Raw genomic sequence first — 15,480 nt, 5'->3', positions numbered from 1 at the left:
ATGATATTTGTCTTTCTCTGTCTGACTTACTTCACTTAGTATGATAATCTCTAGGTCCATCCATGTTGCTGCAAATAGCATTATTTCATTCATTTTTATGGCTGAGTAATGTTCCATTGTATACATATACCACATCTTTATCCATTCATCTGTCGATGGACATTTAGGTTGCTTCCATGTCTTGGCTGTTGTAAATAGTGCTGCTATGAACATTGGGGTGCATGTATCTTTTCAAATTAGAGTTTTCTCTGGATATATGCCCAACAGTGGGCTTGCTTGATCATATGGTAACTCTGTTTTTAGATTTTTAAGGAACCTCCATACTGTTCTCCATAGTGGTTGTACCAATTTACATTCCCACCAACACTGTAGGAGGGTTCCTTTTTCTCCACACCCTCTTCAGCATTGTTATTTTTAGTCTTCTCATGGCCCAGCTCAGTATTTATATTCTCTGTTAGGTAGTGGGCTACAGTAAAACTGAATCATCTATTCATAGACAAACACACTCAGATCTGAATCTTAGCTTTTCCCTTTACTAACTGTACAGCAAGTAAATCCTATTTTTCTAATGTATAATCTCAGACTATTTCTCAAAATGTTAATTATGAAGAATAAATGAGAGAAATACAAGGTGCCCCACAGAGTGATGGGAAACATGGTGCATAAAACTGTCTACTTTCCCCCTTTTTTGTCTCTGATTCTCTTAGAATAAGATTCTAATTTTTTATCAGGAGCCCCTTTTACTTCTCCAATCTCATTTCATCTAATCTCTCCCTTACTCATTATGTACCACCCAGATGCTGCTTTTCTGCTAAGAATTCCCCTAAGGAACTGCACATATTTTATTTTCGTGTTGGAATCTTCTACTTGTGGAACAGCTAGCTTCTTTTCTTTTAGTTCTCAGAAAAAATTTGGCCTCCAAAGAATCTTACCTGAATTTTTGTCTATGTAGCCCCTGAACCATTGTTTTCTATCACATTTTTTTGTTTCATTACACTTTGCTCAATTTATTTACTTAAATTTCTGTGTGTATATTATATATATACATACATGCATGTATGTATATACACACACACATATACATATGCTATTCCTATAGATCTGAGTTCCATGAGGGCATGGATTGCATCTTCTGGCAAAAAACAGGTACTCTAAAATATCTGTTGATTATATGAATGGATGAATGTCATCAGTATCATAGCATATCCTAAGATCGGAAACACAGTCGTCTAACATAAATTTTACTGTACACCAAGAACAAAACATGTCAGATTTTGAATTTAAATAGTTAACTAGGTTTTTAACATACATATTTGCTTTGTTAAAAAGGTTTATGTAAACTTTAAAAATAGACGTTTATGTAAAGAGACTAACTAGAAAGCATAGTAAGATGCAAATGAAGCCCCATCAATAAGATACTACATTAACTCTGTGTGACTGAAGGAAAGCAGATCAGGTACATTGCCAATAAAGGTAGGTTGTTTTTTAAATTAGACAGTATTCCCAATAGACTTAATTTATAAACTGTTGAAGTCTGGTGAACTTTTGTCCCAGTTTTCATGGTAAAGTTTACCTTTGTATCAATTTTTACGTAGGTATCAAGAAAAAATAAAAGTAATCATCAGGAATATCTCACACATTTCCTGAGTAGACGTATAAGAGCTTAAGACATATTTGTTGAGAAATGTCTACAGCAAAACACTAGCCTGTACATGATAGAAGAGTAAATTATGGAAATAGAAAAGAGATGAAGAAAAGGTTTTAAAAGCTCTGAATGCTGTTCCCTTAAATTGTATAAAAAGCATTACTTCTGAGTGGAATGGCCCACTGTATTAAGATGCAATTTTAAATTTCATAGTGTATTGAGTTCAAAATATTTTAGTTCTGAAAAAAGTGGACGTTTATATTTGACCTTTTACAATGATATGTTCCCTGAGCTTAGGTGATAAATTCATGGATATAAATTGTTCTCAAGTGTCATTCATTTTAGAAAGGGAACCAAAATAAGGAGACAACTCAAAAGTCAGAATATGCCACTAGGACATTATATAGAAAATCTGTATGAGAGTAAATTAATTCATGAAAGAAGTAAAGAAAGAAGGGCTATAAAATTCTATTTAAGTTTGTGGTTTTCATGCTATGCACCACTTCAGTTATCGACAAAAGCTACTGATTACCTGACTTATTCATACCTGCTAGTCTCTGAAAAAGCCTATTTGTATGTGAATAACAATAATGGCATGTCGTTCTTTTTTTACTTACAAAGGAATTTGGCATTCCTTTATTCTTTTAATATTTGCAATCATTCTTAAAGTTGCCATCTCACCCTCATCAGCCACCACTCGGCTCCATTTTTTTTTTTTTTTTTTGTGGTACGCATGCCTCTCACTGTTGTGGCCTCTCCCGTTGCGGAGCGCAGGCTCAGGACGCGCAGGCTCAGCGGCCATGGCTTACAGGCCTAGCGGCATGTGGGATCTTCCCGGACCACGGCACGAACCCATGTGCCCTGCATCGGCAGGCGGACTCTCAACCACTGCGCCACCAGGGAAGCCCGGCTCCATGTTTAAACTAAGCAAAATAACACCCATAGGAAAAGGTAGTTTGAACTATGTCACACAGGTGAGAAATACTTGAGTTCAGATTTCAAAGTTTTCTATGAGTTTTAATTATACAAAGTTGGAGAAACAAATTCCAATCAGATAGAACATGTACTGTCATTTAAGCAAGATGGAGGTTAGTGCATTTGAAGAGCTAAAAACAATGTGAGTTGATCACAAAGAGAGAGAATGGTGGTACAAGTGGAAGCTGGCTAGGGTCTTGCTCTCTACAAGCAATGCTTTAGTCATTTTGATTTCTTCTCTCTGTCATGCTATCTCTCATTTCTTGCCCATTGCATACTCTGTTGCTTCTATTGGGAGTATCTTTTCTGAGTCTTTAACCCGATTCATCCTTGAACAATCAATCGAGTTTGCCTCCTCAGTTGGGTTAGGTGCTCTGCTTGTGTTCACTCCTTGGGCTGTGCATAACTCTGCCATAGCACTTTCCGTACTGTAAAGTCATGTTGTTTTTGACTAGAACACTAATGCCTTGAGGGAAGGAGCTGAATATCATGCTTCTTTGTATCTCTAGCACCTCGTACCATTTCTAGTGCAGTTTCATCAACAAATATTTATTGAGAATTTGTTATGGAAAGGTACTAGAATAGAAATACTGACGAATACAAAGTTGTATAAACACCACCTTTAAGGAACTTGATGTGGTATATGATGAAGAACATCTGGGTTCATACTTTCCTGAAGCCAGATGTGCACAGAGGGGACAGATACAACAGCTTGCTTAGACTAACACTTTGAGGGCAAGCATATATTAGAGTTTAACAAATAATTATCTTTTAAGAAATAATATTCATCTTTGTGCCTTCTAGCCTTTTCTTTTTTTCTTTTAACATTCTGTGTTCAGTAGAAACTTAAGAAGAAGGTGAGAAATCTACAGAAAAACAAGAAAAATTTTAAGAACTCTGTTAATACTTTGTTCAAGCCAATGCCGTCTATCAGAATATTTAATCCAAATATTATATCAGCTTTCTTTCTTTTTAACCATATAGTTTCTATAAGCTATTTTCCTACATTCTTATATTTTTACATACAATTTTCATCAAGCCTACCTTAAATTTATATCTTTCTTTCCTATTTGAACATTATTTTAACCCCACAACACCAACACAAGATCAATATTGACCTCAAAATTTCAGTTTTAGCTTTGTTCAAACCTACTGACACCATTTTTATTCAGTTTGCCTGGGTTCAGCCTTTCTGATGAAAATTCTAGCTCTTGTACCTTGATTGAGTGGGTGTAGAATACATCACAATTATAGAACCCTCTGGAGTGGAAGTGATGCCTACATCTTCAAGTGTATTTTTATAATTCCCAGCATATACTCTGGAGAACACTAACCAACAAGATAAACTGTGTAGAAATGTTGTATATCTTAATAAGTTGGGAAAGACTAGAATAGCTCTTTGTTGGAGAAAACACTTTTATTTTTAATTTTAAAACTCTGATAATCCTATAATAAAGAATCTTTTGACACTGCCCAAAACCGTTGTACCATAGACATGATATTTTCATGAATGTCTATTAAGGCATGGAACTAAAATTTTAGGAACACTTTGGGAAATGCTAATGTGGTAAATTCTTTCAATTTTATAAATGAATCAAAAGAAACCTACATCAGTAATGACCTAATACCATCACCAAGGTAGCTACTGGTAGAACTGGGAGAGAATCCAGCTCTATTTCCTCCCAGTCTTGACCACAAGGCTCATGTTCTTTAAGAAGACAAGTAGGTATGCAAGTGCATGAAACAATCTGTGGAATCTCTAAAATAATTAGGACATCATATACAAAATAGATGGCTTAGCTAATGCTGTGATTTAACTAAGCTTATGTTTAATATCACATTTAATGACTTTATATATATATATCAGTGAAAAGCATTTCTTATTGACATTTAGGAAGGATAATAAAGTAATCCACTTGTTAGATTATATGAGATTCATGGTATATTCTCGGTTTGTCCACGTAAGTAACTCGAAATTAAGTTCTACATGGGAGGATAAGCCAAATATAGTGCATGTAATGAGACCATATTTCAATAAAGTGTACGGCAGAGACTTTTTATTTTACTTGTAAAAAAAAATGGAGAAATACAGTTGGGATGGCTGTATAATTTGGTGGATTAGTATCTAGTTAAAATACTCACATAGTGCTAATTAAAGAACTGAGGATAACTTGGAGGGAAATGTTTACTTCTCTTTTCCTGATCCTGTTCTATTCAGTGCTTTTATCAGTAACCAGGAAGAAAATATAAAAGGGACACTTATAAAAATTGCTAATGGCATAAAGCTCAAAGAAACTGTGAATTAGGTAGAAATCAGGAAGTGAGTTTAAAAATACTTTGACAATGTGTTGAATCTAACATAAAATTCAACAGGAAAAATGTAAAATTCTGATAATGACTAGGAAGCAAAAGAAACAAACTAAGGACAGTACTGTATTCTGCAATCCAGAATGGGGAAAGTTATGCAAGAATCTTCAGGTCAAGTATAAATGTGTAATAACGATCGTTTTAATGAATTCAATGAATTGGACTCCAAGCTCTCAAGGATGGTGAGAGTAAACGGAAAAGGGAGGAGGCAGCATGATGTAATGAAAAGAAGGTTGGCTTAGAATTAGGAGTTCAGGATTTGGTCTACATGTTCAAATTGCAGTTCTATGACTTATGAGTCATTTGATCTTGAGCAGGTCATTTTCCTTAGCTTTAAAGTGGAGATATTGATAACTACCTTAAAAGATCCTTCATTCTTTTTTTCTCTCTTAGTCCTCTTCTCCCTTCTTCTTCAACTTATACCCTCTATTTCTCTTTTACTTTTCTTCAATAACCATAATTCCTCATTTCTTTCTTTTTTCTTTTATTCCTCTTCTTCTTTGTTTTTTATTCTAAGTTTTCTATCAAATTCATTGTCCAGTAAGTTTCACATAGCCTTGGTCTCCCAGTTTCCCACTGATGTGGTGTCCAAGTATTCTGGGCCCCGATGGCAGCTCCATGTCCCTATCACTGTTGTGGTTATGGGCTTGCCATCATTTTGTAGAACATTCATACTGATGGATCTTGGCCCTAAATTCACATTGCCAGAGAAGGTTCAGGGGACCAGTTTATAGTAAAATGAGCTGAGGGAAAGGCAAATATTCAGAACCCTATGAACACTACAATGATCTTTATGATATTGAGAAAATATGCATTTATATCAAGTTTTCTAAATATTTCAATGTAAACTCCTTTTGGATATAATTGAATGGGTGCTCAGTAACATGTTAGATTATATTTTGCTATTAATTGATAATCGCTGCTAGAGTAAAATATTTCCAATTATTAAAATGCTTTTACATTTCTGGATGAAATTGGTTGTGAGGTTATGTGTGTATCTGCATATAGACTTGTTACCTTTTTTTTTAGGTTCTGTGTTTAGATACGTATTTTCACAAGTGAGAATGGTCACTGGTTTTCTTTTTAGTTCCGTAGTATTTATATTTTAGTATTAGATTACACTAGCTCTACAAAGTGAATTAAGATGTTTTAAGATTTTCCTAAATTCCGTGGTAGATAACATTAGACTTATGTGTTCTTTGGGAAGTTTGAGAGAAATCATCTGGAAAAACTCTGGCCCTAGGTCCATTATCAGATATAAATTTTTGATAAGTTTTCCTGATTCTTCTGTGATGCTTGGTCTATTTAGGTCTTCTAATCCTTCTCAGATATATTATTTTTAAATTATACATAAACAGAAGATTTTCCATTAAAATTATTTGCCAATTTGTTACCACAGAGTTGTGTACAGAGCGCTTATATTTACAAATTTGTATATCAATGGTTATAATACCATTTATTCTTCCATTTTTTGTTTTTGTTTTGAATATTTTTGTAGATTCTTACACTGAGTATTCCTTCTACTAGGATCTGACTCATGTCCATATTATTTTATATTATGGCCTCAGATTCTAGATTATTACTGAAATATGGTCAACAATAACTATATGTTTAATTAATTATTTTAGTTCTTTTTTTGAATTTTATTTTATTTTTTTACACAGCAGGTTCTTATTAGTTATCCATTTTATACATATTAGTGTATATATGTCAAACCCAGTCTCCCAATTCATCACCCCACCACTGCACCACTTTCCCACTTTGGTGTCCATACGTTTGTTCTCTACATCTGTGTCTCAATTTCTACCTTGCAAACCAATTCATCCATACCATTTTTCTAGGTTCCACATACATGCGTTAATATACAACTTTTTTTTTCTCTCCTTCTGACTTACTTCACTCTGTATGACAGTCTCTAGATCCATCCATGTCTCTACAAATGACCCAACTTCGTTCCTTTTTATGGCTGAGTAATATTCCATTGTATATATGTACCACATCTTCTTTATCAGTTCGTCTGTTGATGGGCATTTAGGTTGCTTCCATGTCCTGGCTATTGTAAATAGTGCTGCAATGAACATTGGGGTGCATGTGTCTTTTTGAATTATGGTTTTCTCTGGGTATATGCTCAGTAGTGGGATTGCTGTGTCATATGGTAACTCTATTTTTAGTTCTTTAAGGAACCTCCATACTGTTCTCCACAGTGGCTGTATCAATTTACATTCCCACCAACAGTGCAAGAGGGTTCCCTTTTCTCCACACCCTCTCCAGCATTTGTTGTTTGTAGATTTTCTGATGATGCCCATTCTAACTGGTGTGAGGTGATACCTCATTGTAGTTTTGATTTGCATTTCTCTAATAATTGGTGATGTTGAGCAGCTTTTCATGTGGTTCTTGGCCAGCTGTATGTCTTCTTTGGAGAAATGTCTATTTAGGTCTTCTGCCCATTTTTGGATTGGGTTTTTTGTTTTTTTAATATTGAGCTGCATGAGCTGTTTATATATTTTGGAGATTAATCCTTTGTCCATTGATTCATTTGCAACGGTTTCCTCCCATTCTGAGTGTTGTCTTTTCATCTTGTTTGTAGTTTCCTTTGCTGTGCAAAAACTTTTAAGCTTCATTAGGTCCCATTTGTTTACTTTTGTTTTTATTTCCATTACTCTAGGAGGTGGATCAAAAAAGATCTTGCTGTGATTTATGTCAAAGAGTGTTCTTCCTATGTTTTCCTCTACGAGTTTTATAGTGTCCAGCCTTACATTTAGGTCTCTAATCCATTTTGAGTTTATTTTTGTGTATGGTGTTAGGCAGTGTTCTAATTTCATTCTTTTACATATAGCTGTCCAGATTTCCCAATACCACTTATCGAAGGGACTGTCTTTTCTCCATTGTATATCCTTGCCTCCTTTGTCATAGATTAGTTGACCATAGGTGTGTGGGTTTATCTCTGGGCTTTCTGTCTTGTTCCATAGATCTATGTTTTTGTGCCAGTACCATACTGTCTTGCTTAGTGTAGCTTTGTAGTATAGTCTGAAGTCAGGGAGTCTGATTCCTCAAGCTCCGTTTTTTTCCCCTCAAGACCTCTTTGGCTATTTGGAGTCTTTTGTGTCTCCATACAAATCTTAAGATGTTTTGTTCTAGTTCTGTAAAAAAAAGCCATTGGTAATTTGATAGGGATTGCACTGAATCTGTAGATTGCTTTAGGTAGTATAGTCTTTTTTTTTTTTTTGCGGTACGCGGGCCTCTCACTGTTGTGCCCTCTCCTGTTGCGGAGCACAGGCTCCAGGCGCGCAAGCTAAGCGGCCATGGCTCACGGGCCCAGCCGCTCCGCAGCATGTGGGATCTTCCCGGACCGGGGCACAAACCCGCGTCCCCTGTATCCGCAGGCGGACTCTCAACCACTGCGCCACCAGGGAAGCCCCATTTTTACAATATTGATTCTTCCAATCTAAGAACATGTTATATATCTCTATTTGTTGGTATCATCTTTAATTTCTTTCATCAGTGTCATAGTTTTCTGCACACATGTCTTTTGTCTCCCTAGGTAAGTTTATTCCTAGGTATTTTATTCTTTTTGTTTCAATGGTAAATGGGAGTGTTTCCTTAATTTCTCTTTGAGATTTTTCATCATTTGTGTATGGGAATGCAAGAGATTTCTGTGCATTAATTTTTTTATCCTGCAACTTTACCAAATTCATTGATTAGCTCTAGCAGTTTTCTGGTGGCATCTTTAGAATTATCTATGTGCAGTATCATGTCATTTGCAGAGAGTGACACTTTTACTTCTTTTCCAATTTGGAATACTTTTTTTCTATTTCTTCTCTAATTGCCGTGGCTAGGACTTCCAAAACTATGTTGAATAATAGTGGTGAGAGTGGACATCCTTGTCCTGTTCCTGATCTTAGAGGAAATGCTTTCAGTTTTTCACCATTGAGAATGATGTTTGCTGTGGGTTTGTCATATATGGCCTTTATAATCACAGTTTCAATTTCATTACTTATGACTGATCTGTTCATATTTTCTATTTCTTCCTGGTTCAGTCTTGGAAGGATATACGTTTCTAAGAATTTGTCCATTTCCTCCAGGTTGTCCATTTTATTGGCATAGAGTTAATTGTAATAGTCTCTTAGGACGCTTTGTTTTTCTGCGGTGTCTGTTCATCGGCAGGCGGACTCTCAACCACTGCGCAACCAGGGAAGCCCCAAAGAACCAGCTTTTAGTGTTATTGAGCTTTGCAGTTGTGTTCTTTGTGCATCCCATAGGTTTTGAATCATTGTGTTTTCATTGTCATTTGTCTCCAGGTATTTTTTGATTTCCTCTTTGATTTCTTCAGTGATCTCTTGTTTATTTAGTAAATTATTGTTTAGCCCCCATATGTTTGTGTTTTTTACATTTTTTTTCCCTGTAATTGATTTCTAGTCTCATAGCATTGTGGTCAGAAAAGATGCTTGATATGATTTCAATTTTCTTAAATTTACTGAGGCTTGATTTGTTACCCAATGTGATCTATCCTGGGGAACGTTCTATGCGCAGAAGAGAAGAGAAGAAAGTGTAATCTGCTGTTTTTGGATGGAATGTCCTATAAGTGTCAATTAAATATATCTGGTCTATTGTGTCATTTCAAACTTGTGTTTCCTTATTAATTTTCTCTTTGGATGATCTGTCCATTGGTGTAAGTGTGGTGTTGAAGCCTTCCTCTATTATTGTGTTACTGTCAATTTCCTCTTTTATAGCTGTTAGCAGTTGCCTTATATATTGAGGTGCTCCTATGTTGGGTGCATATATATTTATAATTGTTATATCTTTTTCTTGGATTGATCCCTTGATGATTATGTAATGTCCTTCCTCGTCTCTTGTAACATTCTTTATTTTTATGTCTGTTTATCTGATATGAGTATAGCTACTCCAGCTTTCTTTTGATTTCCATTTGCATGGAATATCTTTTACCATCCCCTCACTTTCAGTCTGTATGTGTCCCTCAGTCTCAAGTCAGTCTCTTGTAGACAGCATATATATGGTTCTTGTTTTCATATCCATTCAGTGAGCCTGTGTCTTTTGGTTGGAGCATTAATCCATTCACATTTAAGGTAATTATCGATATGTATGTTCCTATGACCATTTTCTTAATTGTTTTGGGTTTGTTTTTGTAAGTCCTTTCCTTCTATTGTGTTTCCCACTTAGAGAAGTTCCTTTGGCATTTGTTGTATAGCCGGTTTGGTGATGCTGAATTCTCTTAGTTTTTTCTTGTCTGTAAAGCTTTTAATTTCTCCATCGAATCTGAATGAGATCCTTACTGGGTAGAGTAATCTTGGTTGCAGCTTCTTCCCTTTCATCACTTTAAATATGTCTTGCCACTCCCTCTGGCTTGTAGAGTTTCTGCTAAGAAATCCGCTATTAACCTTATGGGAGTTCCCTTGTATGTTATCTGTCGTTTTTCCCTTGCTGCTTTCAATAACTTTTCTTTGTCTTTAATTCTTACCAATTTGATTACTATGTGCCTTGGTGTGTTTCTCCTTGGGTTTATCCTGTCTGGGACTCTCTGCACTTCCTGGACTTGGGTGGCTATTTCCTTTCCCATGTTAGGGAAGTTTTTGACTATAATCATTTCAAATATTTTCTCAGGTCCTGTCTCTCTCTCTTCTCCTTCTGGGACCCCTATAATGCGAATGTTGTTGCATTTAATGTTGTCCCAGAGTTCTCTCAGGCTGTCTTCATTTCTTTTCATTGTTTTTTCTTTATTCTGTTCTGCAGCAGTGAATTCCACCATTCTGTCTTCCAGGTCACTTACCCGTTCTTCTGCCTCAGTTATACTGCAATTGATTCCTTCTAGTGTATTTTTCATTTCAGTTATTGTGTTGTTCATCTCTATCTGTTTTTTCCTTAATTATTCTAGGTCTTTGTTAAATATTTCTTTCATCTTCTCGATCTTTGCCTCCATTCTTTTTCCGAGGTCCTGGATCATCTTCGCTATCATTATTCTTAATTCTTTTTCTGGAAGCTTGCCTATCTCCACTTCATTTAGTTGTTTAAATGGGGTTTTGTCATGATCCTTCATCTGGTACCTAGCCCTCTGCCTTTTCATCTTGTCTGTCTTTCTGTGAATGTGGTTTTTGTTCCACAGACTGCAAGGTTTTAATTCTTCTTGCTTCTGCTCTCTTCTCTATGGTGGATGAGGCTATCTAAGAGGCTTGTGCAAGCTTCCTGATGGGAGGGACTGGGGGTGGGTAGAGCTGGCTGTTGTTCTGGTGGACAGAGGTCAGTAAAACTTTAAACTGCTTGTTTGCTGATGGGTGGTGCTGGGTTCCCTCCCTGTTGGTTTTTTTGCCTGAGGTGACCCAATACTTGTGCCCACCTGGGCTCTTTGTTGGGCCTAATGGTGGACTCCGGGAGGGCTCATGCCAAGGAGTACTTCCCAGAACTTCTCCTGCCAGTGTCCTTGTCCTCACTGTGAGAAACAGCCACCCCCTGCGTCTGCAGGAGACCCTCCGACACTAGCAGGTAGGTCCGGTTCAGTCTTCTATGGGGTCACTGCTCTTTCCCCTGGATCCTTATGAGTACACTACTTTGTGTGTGCCCTCCAAGAGTGGGAGTCTCTGTTTTCCCCAGTCCTGTGGAAGTTCTGCAATCAATTCCCACTAGGCTTCAAAGTCTGATTCTGTAGGAATTCCTCCTCCTGTTGCCAGACCCCCAGGTTGGGAAGCCTGACATGGGGCTCAGAACCTGCACTCCAGTGGGTGGACTTCTGTGGTATAAGTGTTCTCCAGTTTGTGAGTCACCCACCCAGCAGTTACGGGATTTGATTTTATTTTGATTGCGCCCCTCCTACCATCTCATTGTGGCTTCTCCTTTGTCTTTGGATGTGGGGTATCTTTTTGGTGAGTTCCAGTGTCTTGCTGTCGATGATTGTCCAGCAGCTAGTTGTGATTCTGGTGTTCTTGCAAAGAAGGAGTGAGAGCACGTCCTTCTACTCTGCCATCTTGCTTCCTGATCCCCCATCATATTTTATAATACAAAAATTAGGAACCATCTAAAGAGCCATTAATAGGGAATTGGTTGGAGACATTGAGTTTCATCAACCCGTAAAATGGAATACAATTTTTTGTCATTTTAATGAAGTAAATTTGTTAAACAATAGTTATATAGCAATAATACATATAACTATATCAATAGCTGAAATATGCTGATTGCTTTCTAATTGCTAGGCAATGTGCTAAGTGCTTATTGTATCATATGTAGTCCTCACAATAACCCTATAAGATAGATACTGTCCTTATTTTACAGCTAAGGAAGGATTAAAATGTTAAGTAATTTACCCAATTTAATAGTGCTGAGTGGAGGACATGATATGTATGCCCAGATAATCCAATTACAAATCTCATGTGCATGGTTGGTACTGATTAGGTAGATACAATATCACATATTAATTTTAGAAAGCAGCAAATTGAAGAATATTCTGTATATTGTGATTCCATTTTGGAAAAATTGTGTGTGTGTTTGTGTGTGTGTGTTTTAAAAGATAGAAGTATATATAACACAGGGGGTGGAAATGGGAAGGAGAATTTAAATTACTGAGTGGTACCTACCTAACAATACCCAGAATTTTGCAAGTTGTAGGATAGAAATATGATTTAATACTCTATTTTGTCATATCAGAAAAAAAACAAACAAACCCAGATACTCTCAGAAGTGAAAGGAGATCTTGAAGATATGTTTGCAGGTAAACAGTTTATTTGTGCAAAGCACAGTTTTCTACTGTACAGTCCTGGGAGGGCTTCCCCAATCTTGATCATCTTGGTGTATGACAGATCTGCTGTCACAGGTTGCTTCTCGAAAAATTACATTTGGTTCTGAACAGGAGGCAGAGAGAGACATTGAGATTGCAGGATTGGTAATGGCAGGTTTAGAAGGGCTGAGAGAATTTTTTTTGATCTGCCAGGAGAAAGAATGGTGGGGTGGAGAGCAAGGAAGCTTTTCTCTTCTCTCTCTCTAATACGGGTGTTGGGTGTTGAGAGACTTGGAGGGATTTATGACCCTGGCCTCACAGAGAAAATAGTACTCAAAGTGCTCATTAAACTGCCAAAGCTTGGGAGCTCCTCATATGGGGAGGCAGCAGGATACTGACAGTAACAGTCGGTGGATGGGTGTAACTATTCAGCTACTTGGAAGCGACTGAATCTTTGAAAAAAAGTTTCATGATTAGAGCCCAGCAGTTTTGACACATTGCAATCACGCTGTAAAGAAACACAGCATAGTAGTAGGGGATATGCCTGTCAAAAGAAAAAAACAGCCAAGTACATTCAGGTAGAGCTGAGATACAAGCTTCTGGAAAGAGGAAAGCAAAGTAACCAAACTAATTTCAGGCAGCATTGTTTTCATCTGATTCAACTATTTGAGATGAATAAATACCTGTATGTTAGAAAGGTAAAAATAAAACTACTTATAGGGTTCTAAATACCCCAAAGAAAATCACTCTCAAATTGGAGACAAGGAAGTAAATCCTTCACTTAAAATGTAGTGATGAAATAGTCTAAAGGGAATTTTTGTTATGCTGAGTAATCAATCGTGCTGTTTTAGGTATGCTTGTTGTCTGGTTCAATTCAGAGTCTTCTGTTGTTGACAAAGAAAGATACATTTCTGACTATGGAATATAGCTGAGCTATTACAGTTAACACCAACTCATAATAGTCATTAAAGCTTATTGGACATTTATAATGTGGCAAGCAATAATCTAAGCATTTTATTCACATCTATGCATCTAGTCCTCAGAAAAAGCCTAAAATGTAAGAACTATCATTAGCTCCTGTTTGAAGAGGGAGCACTGAGACACATGTTAGTTAATTGACCCTTGATCCACAGCTAGTACATATTAGAGCCAAGACTTTGACCTGGGCAGTCTGGCCCCAGAATCTCAGCTCTGAGCCACTATACACTGAATGGTTCTACTACCTCATAGGTAATTGATAGAGAATTAGGTGTTACCAACATATGCTAGTCTCCCTATAAGAGCCAAATACTGGAAATAGCTGTAAAATAAATAACTGTGCTAGTTTAAAATATGTCCACAAATTATCTGATACTCTTCCTTTCAAGAGGTAGATCCTAATCACATCCTCCAGAGTGTGGGCTGGATTTAGTGATTCACTTCTAATGAATAGATACAAAAAGAGGAAGTGACCGTGTGAGACTTGCAAGACTAGGTCACAAAAGCTGGGGTGGCTTCAGCCGTCTTCTCTCCTGGCTCACTCAGGGAGAAGCCAGATGACATGTTTTGAGGATATTAAGCAGGCTGTGGAAAGGCTCATGTGTGAGGACAACTGAGAGCTCTTGCCAACAGCCATGTAAATAAATAATCTTGGAAACCACTGCTACAGCCTTAATTAATCCTTCAGATGACAGAAGCCCCTACCAACATCCTGACGGCAGTGTAATGGGACCCCAGCCTGCTAAGTCTTCTCTTGAATCCCTGAACCATGGTAACTGTGAACTGATGAATGCTTATGGTTTTCTACCATTATGTTTTTAGGATAAATTGCTGTGCATTTGATAACTAATATAATGCTTATGAAAAAATAGTTTAAACTCATTTGACATATTTAGTTACAAAATGCATAATGAAATAGATGAGATGCTACCCGTTCACATTTTACTTACAAAATAAATGAGTGCTCTGAAAATTCAAGGATACATTTTGCAGAAAGAGGCATACCCACTCTTATTTGATTAAAAAATTGCTCAGTGAATATTGCTTAAAAAAGGAAAGAATTTTGAAGACATATTTGGTATACTTTTGTTTCTATGTGCGTTTTGCAGTTTTTTTCCTTAAGAAGAATTAGTTGCTGTTTTAAGTTCTATCAGTCACACATAATTTTAATGAAGATTCTGTGCATGAATTCATAGCAATCTAGATGATAGGTGTCTGGTTCGTTATTTACAGAGTTTATACTCACCTGCATGTGTTTTTCTGGGATGTTCTACTGAGAGTTTGCTTACTGTTATTTACATTGTCTCTTTCTCTCAGGAAATAAAGTACTGAACAAACATTAAATTCCCTCACAGCTGCCTTGCACTCTCCCCTTAAGGGGCACTTGTCTTAATCCCTAGTTTAGAAGTAAAGGTTGGCTTACTGGGGAAATCTATGCCCAAGATGAGGCAATTTAACTCTTCACATTTCCACAGGGCACTCCGTTGTCTGCATATAAATAAACAGCCTTAAGCTTTTCAGTAGTGCTACCTTCCTGGATGGAGACCAGGTGCCTGAATCTTAGTATCTGGAGTGCTTTGCCATATGATAGGCACTCCAGGAGTTATTTGTTGACCTTTCAATGCATTACTTTTTTGTTTTCCCACAATCCTGTGAGAGAAGCTTCAGTTACTATATCAATTTTTAAAGTGAGGAAACTGAGTCATAGAGAAGTTATTTTGCTCAAGGACAGATATCTAGTTAAGTGGAGGATTATAGAATTAAAGAGACATTTTCTTGTCAGAATTCACTATGA

This window comes from Neophocaena asiaeorientalis, unplaced genomic scaffold (assembly GCF_003031525.2).
Source record: "Neophocaena asiaeorientalis asiaeorientalis breed wild unplaced genomic scaffold, Neophocaena_asiaeorientalis_V1.1 scaffold134, whole genome shotgun sequence".
NCBI lineage: Eukaryota > Metazoa > Chordata > Mammalia > Artiodactyla > Phocoenidae > Neophocaena > Neophocaena asiaeorientalis.
This window is presented reverse-complemented; position numbering follows the sequence as displayed.